A 14,139-nucleotide genomic window follows, 5' to 3' on the forward strand; every position below is an offset into this window, starting at 1 on the left:
TGTTTCTTCCAACAATTACTCTGGCAGGAATCACAGAGGCAAAGCTGGGCAGAGATTTGGACAGTTTTACTGACTGGCAAAGCCTTTAAAGGAGAATATTTTATTTGATCCCATTCTGTAGCACCCTAGGGCTAGTTCTACACAGACACAAAATGCAGGATGGAACTGCCATGCAAAATGCTAGTTCTGCCCACCTGACACCCTGAGCTGCCTCAAGGAATGTTTATTCACTTTAAAAAATAATGTTCAACCAGAACATTTCCTTTTGGAATAATAGACGTCAAATTAGGAAATAGAAGGATAATGGAAGATTATATGAATATGTCAGCAAGATTGTTTTATGAGTACAGTTGAAAGAATTCAATGCTACCTAAACTGAAGGAATGGTCATCAAATCAGATACATTTCATAGAAATGGGGAAATGATTGTGGTTTGATTAGAGCAGAAGTTCTCAGAAGTGTGCTTCGGGGAGTCCTTAGGGTGCCACGATCCATACTGAGGGGCTCTGCAGTTCCCTTCTCCTCCCCCTCTCCAAGCTTTCCTTCTTTCACCGGGGAGTGAATTCCACAGGCGGGGGGCCACCACCGAGAAGGTGTTTGTGACAGAGGCAGAGCCGAGAGCAGGGCCTCCCCAGAAGATCTTAAACTCTGAGGTGGGACATAGAAGGAGATACATTTGGACAAGTACGCTGGGCCAGAATCATATAGGGTTTTATAGGTCAAGACCGGCACTTTGAATTGTGCTCCGAACAGGACCAGCAGCCAGTGTAGATGACATAACGGGGGGGGGGGTGTGCTCCCTGTATGACACTCGAGTGAGTAGTCTAGCTGCCGCAGGTTGGACTAGTTGGAGTTTCCGAACAGTCTTCAAAGGCAACCCCACGTACAGTGTGTTGCAGTAATCTATTCGAGATGTAAAAAAAAAGAGCGTGGACCACTGTGGCCAGATCAGACTTCCCAAGGTATGGGAGCAGCTGGTTTGTGCCATTATTATTATTATTATTATTATCATTATTATTATTATTATTATTATTATTACAGAGACTGGGTGGCTATCTGTTTGGCATGCTTTGATTGTGCTTGTCCCGCATGACAGAAGGGGTGTGGACTGGAAGGTCCCTGGGATCTTCCATTGGTCAAAAAGTTCGTTTGTGCCTGATATATACACATTATATATAATACAATATATAATGTAATATAAAACATTTCTTGGGGCTCCATGAGAAACCTTTGCTTCAAAAGGGCTCAGTGCCTGAAAAAGTTTGCAAAGCCCTGGATTACAGAAACGTTAGTAACATTTTCTAAATATCTGATACCACATATAGACTTTTTTCTGAAAAAAAGAAAAAATGAATTGTTTGGTTCTGATTAAAGCAAGTGGGCTATCAAAATATGCTGTAATCTTTAGTCAGAGAGAGTTACGAATAAGTATATGTGTATAAGTCTTAAAAACAGATTGAAAGGGTTTTTTTTCTTTTTTTACCTTTTTTGTATTTTAATGCATTTTTACATTTAAAAAAAGACTTATCTTCAAGACCTTAAGTTACTTAGCTGTAACTTATTCCAGGAACTCATTCACAGCTCAGTCTCTTATTCACACCAGAGTATTTTGATTTGTTTTAATGTAATGTGTTTTATGTCTGCATAGAAATTATTCATAGAATCATAGAATCACAGAGTTGGAAGAGACCTCATGGGCCATCCAGTCCAACCCCCTGCCAGGAAGCAGGAATATTGCATTCAAAGCACCCCTGACAGATGGCCATCCAGCCTCTGTTTAAAAGCTTCCAAAGAAGGAGCCTCCACCACACTCCGGGGCAGAGTGTTCCACTGCTGAACAGCTCTCACAGTCAGGAAGTTCTTCCTAATGTTCAGATGGTATCTCCTTTCTTGTAGTTTGAAGCCATTGTTCCGCGTCCTAGTCTCCAGGGAAGCAGAAAACAAGCTTGCTCCCTTCTCCCTGTGACTTCCTCTCACATATTTATACATGGCTATCATGTCTCCTCTCAGCCTTCTCTTCTTCAGGCTAAACATGCCCAGCTCCTTAAGCCGCTCCTCATAGGGCTTGTTCTCCAGACCCTTGATCATTTTAGTCGCCCTCCTCTGGACACTTTCCAGCTTGTCAATATTTCTCTTCAATTGTGGTGCCCAGAATTGGACACAATATTCCAGGTGTGGTCTAACTAAAGTAGAACAGAGGAGTAGCATTACTTCCCTGGACCTAGACACTATACTCCTATTGATGCATTCCAAAATCTCATTGGCTTTTTTTGCCGCCACATCATATTGTTGGCTCATGTTTAACTTATTATTATTAGCTTTAAACAATCCTAAAAGACTTATTATGAAGTAAGTTAAACTGAATACAGCAGGATCTCTTTATAAACAAGCGTACAATTGTGGTATTGAACAAAGTATATTAAACATGTTGATAGATTGTGAATATAACTTATTAATAGCGACAACAGTAATCTTAATATAGATTTCTGTGGGAGTTACATTAGTTCATAAGGTTTGATTTCCTGCAGCAACCAGATAGCTTTTTTTGGTAGAGTATCTCTCATGCCCTGTGAAAATGTTAAAGCACTAATGAAGCAGTTGAAGGCCTGAAGGCAGTAATCTATTTCACTTCCTAAAGAGTTTAATTCAGAACGAGTTACTCTTGCTCAAAATATTGATCTCTCTCATAGCAGAGTTAATGAGCGCAGAATCTGCTGAATGCTGGAAGAGGAGCGTGCTCTGATCCCCACCTTGTACAAAAATATTTCCCTGATGTTTCACCCTTTTTAAACTGGGAAATGTCATTTCAGAACTGTCAGGAAGGGAAGTTGATTTTTCTTACTCCCAAAGCTGTACTGGTGTCTCCTTTAATTATCGAAAACTATATCTTCAGCTAGCAACACATGCAAAGAGCAAGAAATGTAATATCTGGGTCTTAATACCTTGATGAGGTTGATTATAACAGCAAGGCAGCCTTTAAAGGCAGCTATTTACCATAGTAGCACTTTCTCATCTAGAAATGGCAAGGATCCTTTCACACTACACACCTCCCCAATCCCACTTTAACTGCTATGCTTCTATCCTGTGAGAATCCTGAAACTTTCAGTTTAGATACGAGTACTTCAAATCCAGGCACATCTTAATACCTCTCAACAAAAGATTTTCCCAGGCTCAGCCAGGCCTTCAAATGCTAATGAAGGTGGTCAGTTGAAACATTCACACCTAGCTCCAGCAGAGAAGAGCTCTTTGCCCCACCCCAGCTATTCCACAAATATATATACCCTTTTTCCAAAGTTCCAACAGACCTCACTATCTCTGAGGATGCTTGCCATAGATGCAGGCGAAACGTCAGGAGAAATGCCTCTAGAACATGGCCCTATAGCCCGAAAAAACCCACAAGAACCTACTTCAAATCCTCTCTCTCCTGAGGAATCTGTATAATGACCAAGTAGCAACAGTAAGAACTGACCATGGAACAACAGACTGGTTCAAGATTGGGAAAGGCGTACGGCAGGATTGTATACTCTCACCCAACCTATTCAACTTGTATGCAGAACACATCATGCGATGAAAGAGAGAAATGTGCCAAGAGGAAGGCGCATCAAGCCAACCCCAATCGGGACCGCCTTCCACCTGGAAACCAATGCCCTCACCGCGGGAGATGATGCAGATCAAGAATAGGGCTCCGTAGTCACCTATGGACCCACCCTGGAGGATTATCCTACTCGGACAATGAGAGATCGCCTAAGTAAAAGTAAGTAAGTATCTATACATGTTGTAGCAAATTGTAGCATTCTGCTTTTTTACTAACTGAGCGAATGATTTATACAGCCTTTTCCTCTTGTCCAGAGCTATGCTCAAAAAACTGGAAGATCAGTTTGCCTCCATCTGAACATGATCCACAGAAACTGGAGCTTTGGGGCCAGGCACTGAGATCTGGTAACGCAACTTGTATGAATTGTAGTCTTGAGACATCACAAAGGACTACAACATTAGGCAGAGGCTACACTGCCTGCCCTGAAAACCCAAATCAGCCGGCTGCTTTCAGATGTGGTGAAGGACCTTATCTGACCATTAGTGTTGAAATCAGATTTAACGTATCTCCTGCCACAAACCATCACAAAGTTTAAGATCCTCAGGAGAGGCCCTGCTCTCGATCCCACCATTATCGCAAACACGGTCGATGGGGACGAGAGACAGGGCCTTCTCAGCAGTGGCCCCCCGCCTATGGAACACCCTCCCTAGAGATATCGGATTGGCCTCCTCCCTTTTGTCTTTTAGAAGGAAAATCAAGACCTGGTTATGGGACCAAGCGTTCCATCAGTGAGCAGCAATTGGAAGAAGATCACACAACTTATGGCAATGAATTGACCCGGACGGGTTTTTTGGATTTCGATATTAATGGATGTGTCTTAATTAATTGTTTTAATTATAGTTTTAATTTTTATTATTTTGATTGTACCGTGGCTGTTTTTATGATGCTAGCATCTTATTATGCTTTTGTTAGGCCGCCCTGAGTGCCCCTTCAGGGGGAGAAGGGCGGGGTATAAATATAGGAAATAAATAAATAATAAATACCGTATATACTCTAGTATAAGCCGACCCGAATATAAGCCGAGAGACGTAATTTTACCACAAAAAAAAACCTGGAAAAACGTATTGGCTTGAGTATAAGCCGAGAGTGAGAAATGTTGATGTTACTGGTAATCGTCAGTAGGTTAAATGTTTTTGAGTATTTACATAAAACTGTAATTTAAGATAAGACTGCCCAACTCTGATTCAACTATTATTCTAACCTCCTTCAATGTAAATATGCTTATCTATTACCTATAATGATAGAATAAAATAATAAATGTAATAACATGTAATAAAAATAATAATAAATAATGCAAATTTATTAATAATAGTAATAATAATAAAGTAAGAAATGTAATAATAATAAGAGTAAAATAATGCAATAAATATAATAATAGAGTAAAATAATGTAAATGTAATAATAATACAGTAAAACAATAAATGTAATAAAAGTAATAATAGAGTAAAATAATGTAAATGTAATAATAATAGAGTAAAATAATGCAATAAATATAATAATAATACAGTAAAACAATAAATGTAATAAAAGTAATAGTAGAGTAAAATAATGTAAATATAATAATAATAATAATAATAATAATAATAATAATAATAGAGTAAAATAATAAATGTAATAAAAATAATACTAATAGCAGAGTAAAATAATAAATAACCCAAGTATAAGCCGAGGGGATTTTTTCAGCCTAAAAAAGGGGCTGAAAAACTAGGCTTATACTCGAGTATATACAATAAATAAACTTCCAGTCCAATCAGCTTCTGAACATGGACAAGGATGGGTGCCATTTTGTTCTTTGTCTCAGGCAGCAAAATGTCTTTGTCCAGCCCTGTTACAGTATCCTTGCACTCCCAACTCCAAGAAACTCATTTTGGTTGAGCCTTTGTTACGCAGCTTTCCCATAAATGTTTGTCCAAACACTGGTTTAGCTGTTAAAAGATTAGGGATTCAAAATCACTTTTGATTGTATCTCTGCCAACTAAATCTTCCTTGGCATCATCTGTACTTAAGTCAGGAAGCATTAGGCAGAATAGTCTTAATGTCTGCATTCATAAACTCAGTGAAGCAAATGGTGACGTGCCACAAGTAGACGTGCTCCTATATCAATGGATACCTCAGGCACAACGAAGGATGTTATGATCTGGAGGTATAGATCCTGTCATAAGGAGGCCACACCAGGCAAGCAGCTCAACTGAAGCTCAAGAGGATTAAATATTGTGCTCATCATAGAATTGGAACTCATCCATGGTGGCTAAAAGGAAGAGGATGCCAAACTTTAAAGGTAGAGTCCACAGGGGCCTGAGAGAGTTGGCAACTTCTGCTAAAATAGAAACCTAAAAGGTAAATAAAGCATTTCTGTCATCTAGCCCTGCCACTGGAACTGCAGAAGAAGACCCAGCCTCTGACCGCTTCACAGACTCAGGGCCATCAAATTGCTGTAGGAGACTTTGCACGTTCCATTTATGAGCGGAGGGGATGACAATAAAAGCTAGAGTCCACAGAGGCATGAAAGACTCAATATCTTCTGCCAGAAGAGAAAATTAGTATTTAGGCTCATTAGCAGCCTTCACTGTTCTATTGGATGGGCTTTATATTTCTGGCTGGGAGAATTCTATTGTAATTGTGTTGTGTATTGTTATGTGTTTGAAAACTTCTATCAGCTCATTTGGGTGGATGTCAACTGTTCTGGGACTGATGCACCAGCTGGCCAATGGAGTTTATTTATTTATCGCGTCAGGAGCGAACCAAACAGTTGTATTGCATTAAAAGCAAACAAACAAACAAACAAAACACAACGTTTGCAAACTTGGTAGTTGATTAAATGTCCTTTGACCAGTAGCTGGCCACTTGGAGTGCCTCTGGTGTTGCTGCAAGAAGGTCCTCCTTTGTGCATGTAGCAGGGCTCAGGTTGCATTGCAGTAGGTGGTCAGTGGTTTGCTCTTCTCCACACTCGAATGCCGTGGATTCCACTTTGTAGCCCCATTTCTTAAGGTTGGCTCTGCATCTCGTGGTGCCAGAGCACAGTCTGTTCAGTGCCTTCCAAGTCGCCCAGTTTTTTGTGTGCCCAGGGGGGAGTCTCTCATTTGGCATCAGCCACTGATTGAGGTTCTGGGTTTTAGCCTGCCACTTTTGCACTCTCGCTTGCTGAGGTGCTCCAGCGAGTCTGTCTGTGGATCTTAGAAAACTATTTCTTGATTTAAATCATTGGCATGCTGGTTCTGCTGGACCTCTCAGCAGCCTTCAATACCATTGACCATGGTATCCTTCTGAGGCGCCTCGCTGAAATGGGACTTGGAGGTACCACTCTGCAGTGGCTCCAGTCCTTCCTGGAGGGTTGGTCTCAGAAGGTGTTACTGGGTGACACCTGTTCGACTCCACAACTGTTGTCTTGTGGAGTCCCTCAGGGTTCAGTACTGTCTTCGCTGTTATTTAACATCTACATGAAGTCGCTGGGGGAGATCATCCTGAATTTTGGAGTAAGGTGTTATCTGTATGCAGATGATGTCCAAATCTGTCACTCCTTCCCACCTGTCACTAAGGAGGCTGTTCAGACCTTGAACCAGTGCTTGGCTGCTGTGTCAGACTGGATGAGGGCTAGCAAATTGAAATTGAATCCAGACAAGACAGAGGTCCTCCTGGTCTGTCAAAAGGCCGAACAGGGCATAAGGTTACAGCCTGTGTTGGACGGGGTCACACTCCCCCTGAAGACTCAGGTTCGCAGCTTGGGAGTGATCCTGGATTCATCGCTGAGCCTGGAACCCCAGGTTTCGGCGGTGGCCAGGTGAGCTTTTGCACAGTTAAAACTCGTGCACCAGCTGCGCCCGTACCTTGGGAAGTCTGATCTGGCCACGGTGGTCCACGCTCTGGTTACATCCCGAATAGATAACTGCAACGTGCTCTACGTGGGGCTGCCTTTGAAGACAGTTCGGAAACTTCAGCTAGTCCAACGGGCGGCAGCCAGATTATTAACTGGGGTGACATACAGGAAGCATACTACCCCCCTGTTGTGCCAGCTCCACTGGCTGCCAATCCATCTCCGAGCCCAATTCAATGCCGATTATGCTTGAAATTTCTCTCTGAGTAATATGACGATCATCCTGAACCAATCTGTCAACCTTTTGCTTGTGAAAACTCAATGGTTGTGGTCACAGGACATCCAATTCTTTGTTTGTCACACAAGTCATATGTTCCCACCTCAACATCTTTAAACTTTCTCGTCCAATGAAGCACAGTACTCACATCAACACAATCACCATAAACAGCTTGCATTCTCTGATGCAATCTCCTTTGGGGTGACACCTTCTGCTGTCAAGAATTCAATGACTGCACGTTGCTTAAGTCGCATTGACCGACCATCTCCACAGGGTTCCATACTTAGCATTTTAACAACACAACTATTCAATGCTAAGGCTTCCCGCCAAAATGGAACTGTAGAGGAGAGTCTACTGAACAAGCCTGTACCTGCTGCATACCAGTACTGCCATCTATTGAGGAGTTACGAAGGTGGAGACATTACTATTCATTCAACCCTCGTAACTATGCAGTGTTTACATCCAGTCCCAAGCTAACGACTTAAAAAATATCAAAGCAATAATGCATAATAATTACAGTTTAGGAATATTTAGGGTCCATTAGTACAGTAATAAAAGTCACAGAAGAAGAAAACAAAATATATGGCACTTAAAGGCTGTCTACTGCAACCACTAAGGAGAAATTAAAAGGAATATTTAAGAAGTTAAATATCTAATATGCAGTAAAAGTACAGATGGTCTTTTAAAAAGTTTTACCTATACACAATAGCGAGACATATAAAGTACAATGATCATGGAAGCAGTCTTACAATGGAAATCTGCATATATACTCAGAATAGGTTCCACTGGAAAATAATTTCAGGGAATACCCAACATTCAATTTTGCTGTGTATGGCAGCAATGCAGTGTGTCTCCACTGGAACCAATATGCAAAACGAGTTAAAGGATAAGCTGGTCAATAAGGTGTATAGAATGAATTGTGGCATAGGAATAGAGTGATATAACAGGATCATTTCAGCTTAACTTAAAAGTATAGTAATCAAATATAGGAACTTAAGTTCAGATCATGGTTAGGAGCAATCTATCAGGAATCGTCAATCAAATGCACAATGAAACATCCACGTATTCAGTTCCTTATGGAATGTGGATAAAGAGGGTTCCAGCCTAATTTTCTGGGGAGGGAGTTCCAGAGACGAGGGGCCACCACCGAGAATGCTCTTTCCCTCGTTCCCACCAACCACGCCTGAGACAGGGGCGGAAGCGAGAGACGAGCATCCCCTGAAGATCTTAGGGACCGTGTGGGCTCGTAGGGGAGGATGCAGTCATGAAGATAGGTAGGTCCTGAATCTGCAACAACAGAGAAAATAAACCCACTTTTGTTGGTGGGGATGCCTCCTTTCCTAGATGACACCAGGTGATGTATAAACTCGGACTGGCAGAGCACATTTTATAAAATATGTTTTGGTTCCATTCTATTCAGTACATAAGCGAACTAGATAAGGAAAATGAATGTTTGAATCAAAATCGCGATCTCTCCCCCCAGCCAAACACACACACACACCTACTGACAGCTTTGTTACATGCATTATTATTACTCTGTGGGTTATTTAGCTTGGACAAATGCTTCAGTCATGCTCAGTTGAGTTCCCAGGCCTAAACAAAAGATGGGAAAACAAACAGCAGAAAATGTGCAGTTAATGCTGTGCTGGGAGCTGTTTGAGTCATCGGATCATGAAACTGCAGAGCTGGAAGGAATCGGAAGATCAGATAAGGTCACAAGCATTTAAGGTTGGATCCAGACTGATGTATTCTTAAAGTAAACCCATCAAAACCATGAGATTTAAGATAGACATTCCTAATGTTTAAAGTCTACTTTATTTCAATGCAGTTTATTCTAAAGATGGCTCCAATTCTATAGCACAATGTCTATCTGTGGGTAAATCTTCTTGAACTCATGGACCTTACACCTTAATAGACATGGTTACTAAGAATTCTCCTTTCCCTGTTTTTTGCTAGTTAAGAGCATTGCACGTGTTCTCAATTGGTAAAAAGGCATGCATGTCTATGTATGTGCCTCTCAGTCACCTGATAACCTATGGCAGTTCCATTTATTTCATAGCCTTTTTTCTCAGGCAACTGATATGCAGATGTGATTTTAGCAATTATTTATTTATTCATTTATTTATTTACGACATTTATATGCCACCCTTCTCACCCCGAGATATATATACATACAATATATTACATTATTAGGGTGGTCGGATTTGGACACATGCCTTAGTTACCTCTAGATTGGACTATTGCAATGCGCTCTATGTGGGGCTGCCCTTGAAGACGGCCTGGAAATTCCAATTGGTCCAATGGGCAGCAGCCAGATTATTAACTGGTGCGAATTACAGAGAGCAGTCAACCCTCCTGTTTAAGGAACTCCACTGGCTGCCATTTATTTTCTGGGCCCAATTCAAGGTACAGGTTTTGACCCTACAAAGCCCTGAACGGTTTGGGAGATGCCTACCTGTGTGACCGCATCTCCGTCTACGAACCCATGACCTCTTCGATCTTCCGGAGAGGCCCTTCTCTCGCTCCCGCCTGCATCGCAAATGCGATTTGTGGGGACGAGAGAGAGGGCCTTCTCTATGGTGGCCCCCCGGCTCTGGAATTCACTCCCCAGAGATATTAGGCAAGCCCCCACACTGGCAATCTTCAGGAGGAACCTGAAAACCTGGTTATTCCAATCTGCCTTCGATGATTGAATGTAGGACACACCCTGACCATTACCTCAGAAGCATTTTATTTTATGGTTCATGCAATTAAATCCTTCCTCATCCCCAGATCCCCCTTCACAACAATTTTACACTGCCCTATCTCCCAGTGTTTTTAAAATTTTTAAATTTTACTTTTGAATTGGCCCTGCCCAGTGAAATTCCTTTGTGTTTTAATGTTTGATTTTATATTGTTGTGTTGTCTATTATATTGGTTTTTGCATTTTATGTATTTTATTTTCTGGTTTTATTATGTTTTTGTGTAATACTGTGTTTATTGTACTGATGGACGTGGCCTCATGTAAGCCGCTCCGAGTCCCCCTGGGGGAGATGGAGTGGGGTATAAATAAAGTTGTTGTTGTTGTTGTTGTTGTTGTTGTTGTTGTTATTATTATTATTATTATTATTAGATGACAAAAAGAAAGGCCTCAGCAAGATGGAGTGAATGACGGATTAGAGGACATCCAACCCCAAATTGGGAAACAAGTTGCCTCGGTCTTCTCACAAAAAGAAAGTCATCTTCAACCTCAGCAAGATGGAGTGGATGAGGGATTAGAGGACATCCAACCCCAAATTGGGAAACAAGTTGTCCAGAAATACCTGGCCGCTCTAAACGAGTTCAAGTCCCCAGGGCCAGATCAACTACACCCAAGAGTATTGAAGGAACTAGCGGAAGTCATTTCGGAACCATTGGCAACCATCTTTGAGAGTTCTTGGAGAACGGGAGAAGTTCCAGCAGATTGGAGGAGGGCCAATGTGATCCCAATCTTCAAGAAGGGAAAAAAGGATGACTCAAACAATTACCGCCCGGTCAGCCTCACTTCGATACCAGGCAAGATTCTGGAAAAGATTGTTAAAGAAGTGGTCTGCAAACACTTAGAAACAAATGGAGTCATCGCTAATAGTCAACATGGATTTATCAAAAACAAGTCATGCCAGACTAATCTGATCTCTTTTTTCGCTAGAGTTACAAGCTGGGTAGATGCAGGGAATACTGTGGATGTAGCGTACCTGGATTTCAGTAAGGCCTTCGACAAGGTCCCCCATGACTTTCTGGCAAACAAACTAATCCAATGTGGGCTAGGCAAAACTACGGTGAGGTGGATCAGTAATTGGTTAAATGGATGAACCCAGAGGGTGCTCACCAATGCTTCCTCTTCATCCTGGAAAGAAGTGATGAGTGGAGTGCCGCAGGGTTCCGTCTTGGGTCCGGTCCTATTCAACATCTTTATTAATGACTTAGATGAAGGGCTAGAAGGCATGATCATCAAGTTTGCAGACGACACCAAATTGGGAAGGATAGCCAATACTCCAGGGGACAGGAGCAGAATTCAAAACGATCTTGACAGATTAGATGGGCCAAAACTAACAAAATGAAGTTCAACAAAGACAAATGCAAGATACTCCACTTAAGCAGAAAAAGTTAAATGTAAAAATACAGAATGGGGGACGCCTGGCTCAAGAGCAGTACGTGTGAAAAAGATCTTGGAGTCCTTGTGGACAACAAGTTAAACATGAGCCAACAATGTGATGTGGCGGCAAAAAAAGCCAATGGGATTTTGGCCTGCATCAATAGGAGCATAGTGTCTAGATCTAGGGAAGTAATGCTACCCCTCTATTCCGCTTTGGTTAGACCACATCTGGACTATTGTGTCCAGTTCTGGGCACCACAATTCAAGAGAGATATTGACAAGCTGGAATGTGTCCAAAGGAGGGTGACCCTAAGCTGCAAAACTACAAGGATTCAATCGAATGAAGTCTTGGCAGCTCAAGTGAAATCCTTGAATTATAATTATGTAGTCTGAAGAGGCCCATAGTTCCCTCGCTGAAAATGGCTGATTGGTGTTGGATACCTGCCATCTTGTTGAATCACGAAAACAGCTCAGCCATTGGAATGGTGTTGCAAGAACAGGCACACTGTCCGCTCCCCATCCTCCAGCTTGGTCTGAGTTGCTTTGGCCAGATCTGAGCGAGAGGGGCTAATTTCTGAATTCAAGGTATCTCCAGAGTGGCCACATTGAGCTTACTGTCCTATGCTCTCTCTTCAAAAGAGAGCTAAAAGGTAAAGGTTTCCCCTGACATTAAGTCGAGTCATGTCCGACTCTGGGGCTCTTTCTAAGCTGAAGAGCCGACGTTGACAGTAGACACCTCCAGCATGACTACATGGAGCGCTGTTACCTTCCTGCCAAGGTGGTACCTATTGATCTACTCACATTTGCATGTTTTCGAACTGTTAACTGGAACTGGAGGACAAGACCTATAAGGTGTGGCTTAAAGAGCGGGCATGTTTAGCCTGAAGAAGAGAAGGCTGAGAGGAGGCATGATAGCCATCTTTATAAATAAAAATGTAATGTTCGTTTGTGGGATTAACATAACTCAAAAACCACTGGTCTAAATGACACCAAATTTGGACACAAGACACTTATCAGGCCAATGAGTGACCATTACTCATAAAAACACTGGAAAACACAGTGGAAGAGACTTTAAAAGCCAATAAATAAATAAAAAATACATTACAAAGCATGCGCGTAACCACATTTATACACATATACAAAAATATATACACAAACATATATACATATATCCACACATAAAACACATATGCACAGACTGGGCCACAGCAACCCGTGGCAGGGATCGGCTGGTGTATAAATATGTGAGAGGAAGTCACAGGGAGTAGGGAGCAAGCTTGTTTTCTGCTTCCCTGGAGACTAGGATGCGGAACAAAGGCTTCAAACTACAAGAAAGGAGATTCCATCTGAACATGAGGAAGAACATCCTGACTGTGAGAGCTGTTCAACAGTGGAACTCTCTGCCCTGGAGTGTGTTGGAGGCTCCTTCATTGGAGGCTTTTAAACAGAGGCTGGATGGCCATTTGTCGGGGGTGCTTTGAATGCAATTTTCCTGCTTCTTGGAGGGGGGGGGTTGGACTGGATGGCCCATAAGGTCTCTTCCAACTCTATGATTCTATGTTATGTTGGCAGAAGCTGGGGTTAACAGTGGGAGCTCACCCCGGTCCACAGATTCAAACCTTTCAGTCAGCAAGTTCAGTAGCTCAGCAGTTTAACCTGCTGTGCCACCAGGGGGGCTAACCCTATGTAAAGCAATCCAAAGAATCATGAAAAATGAGGCCGTATTTTATATTGTATGGATCGCTGCTTCTTTGGGTCCCAACCCCAAATGGGGTTCTCTTAGCTCAATGTTGGGGTTACAACAATGTGGCCAAAGTAAAGGTTTCTTGATTGTCACCTTGTGGGTGTTTTAGACCATTGACGTGAATTTGTTGTGCAGTGTTTACAGTGGACTCTGCAGAAGATGCTTCGACTGCACTTCCCAAAAAGGAAAATCAGTCTGATTTGTTATCCACAAATATTTTGTTTTTATATCTATTTAAAATATCTGGGATCATGTAAATATCTCTCAGGTGGAAAAAGGTGGAGAAACACAACCCCGGAATCTCTGTGTTCAAATATTGCGATTTTATATTGTCTGATGTGTTTATTTATAGTGTTTTATTGTATTTTATGGTATTTTATTTTTTTATTCTTATGTTGTATATTTGCATTGTTGTATTGCCGGGCTTGGCCTCATGTAAGCCGCCCCGAGCCCCCTTGGGGAGATGGTGGCGGGGTATAAATAAAGTTTTACTATTATTTTTCTTAAAGGAAATAGTTCTGTATTCACTGGCTTGGGCATGTCATTGAACTGATCAGCACTTATTTCCAGGTCAACAGGCACCGCTAGGTGAGCAAAT

This window comes from Anolis sagrei, chromosome 6, assembly GCF_037176765.1.
Source record: "Anolis sagrei isolate rAnoSag1 chromosome 6, rAnoSag1.mat, whole genome shotgun sequence".
NCBI classification, from domain to species: Eukaryota; Metazoa; Chordata; class Lepidosauria; order Squamata; family Dactyloidae; genus Anolis; species Anolis sagrei.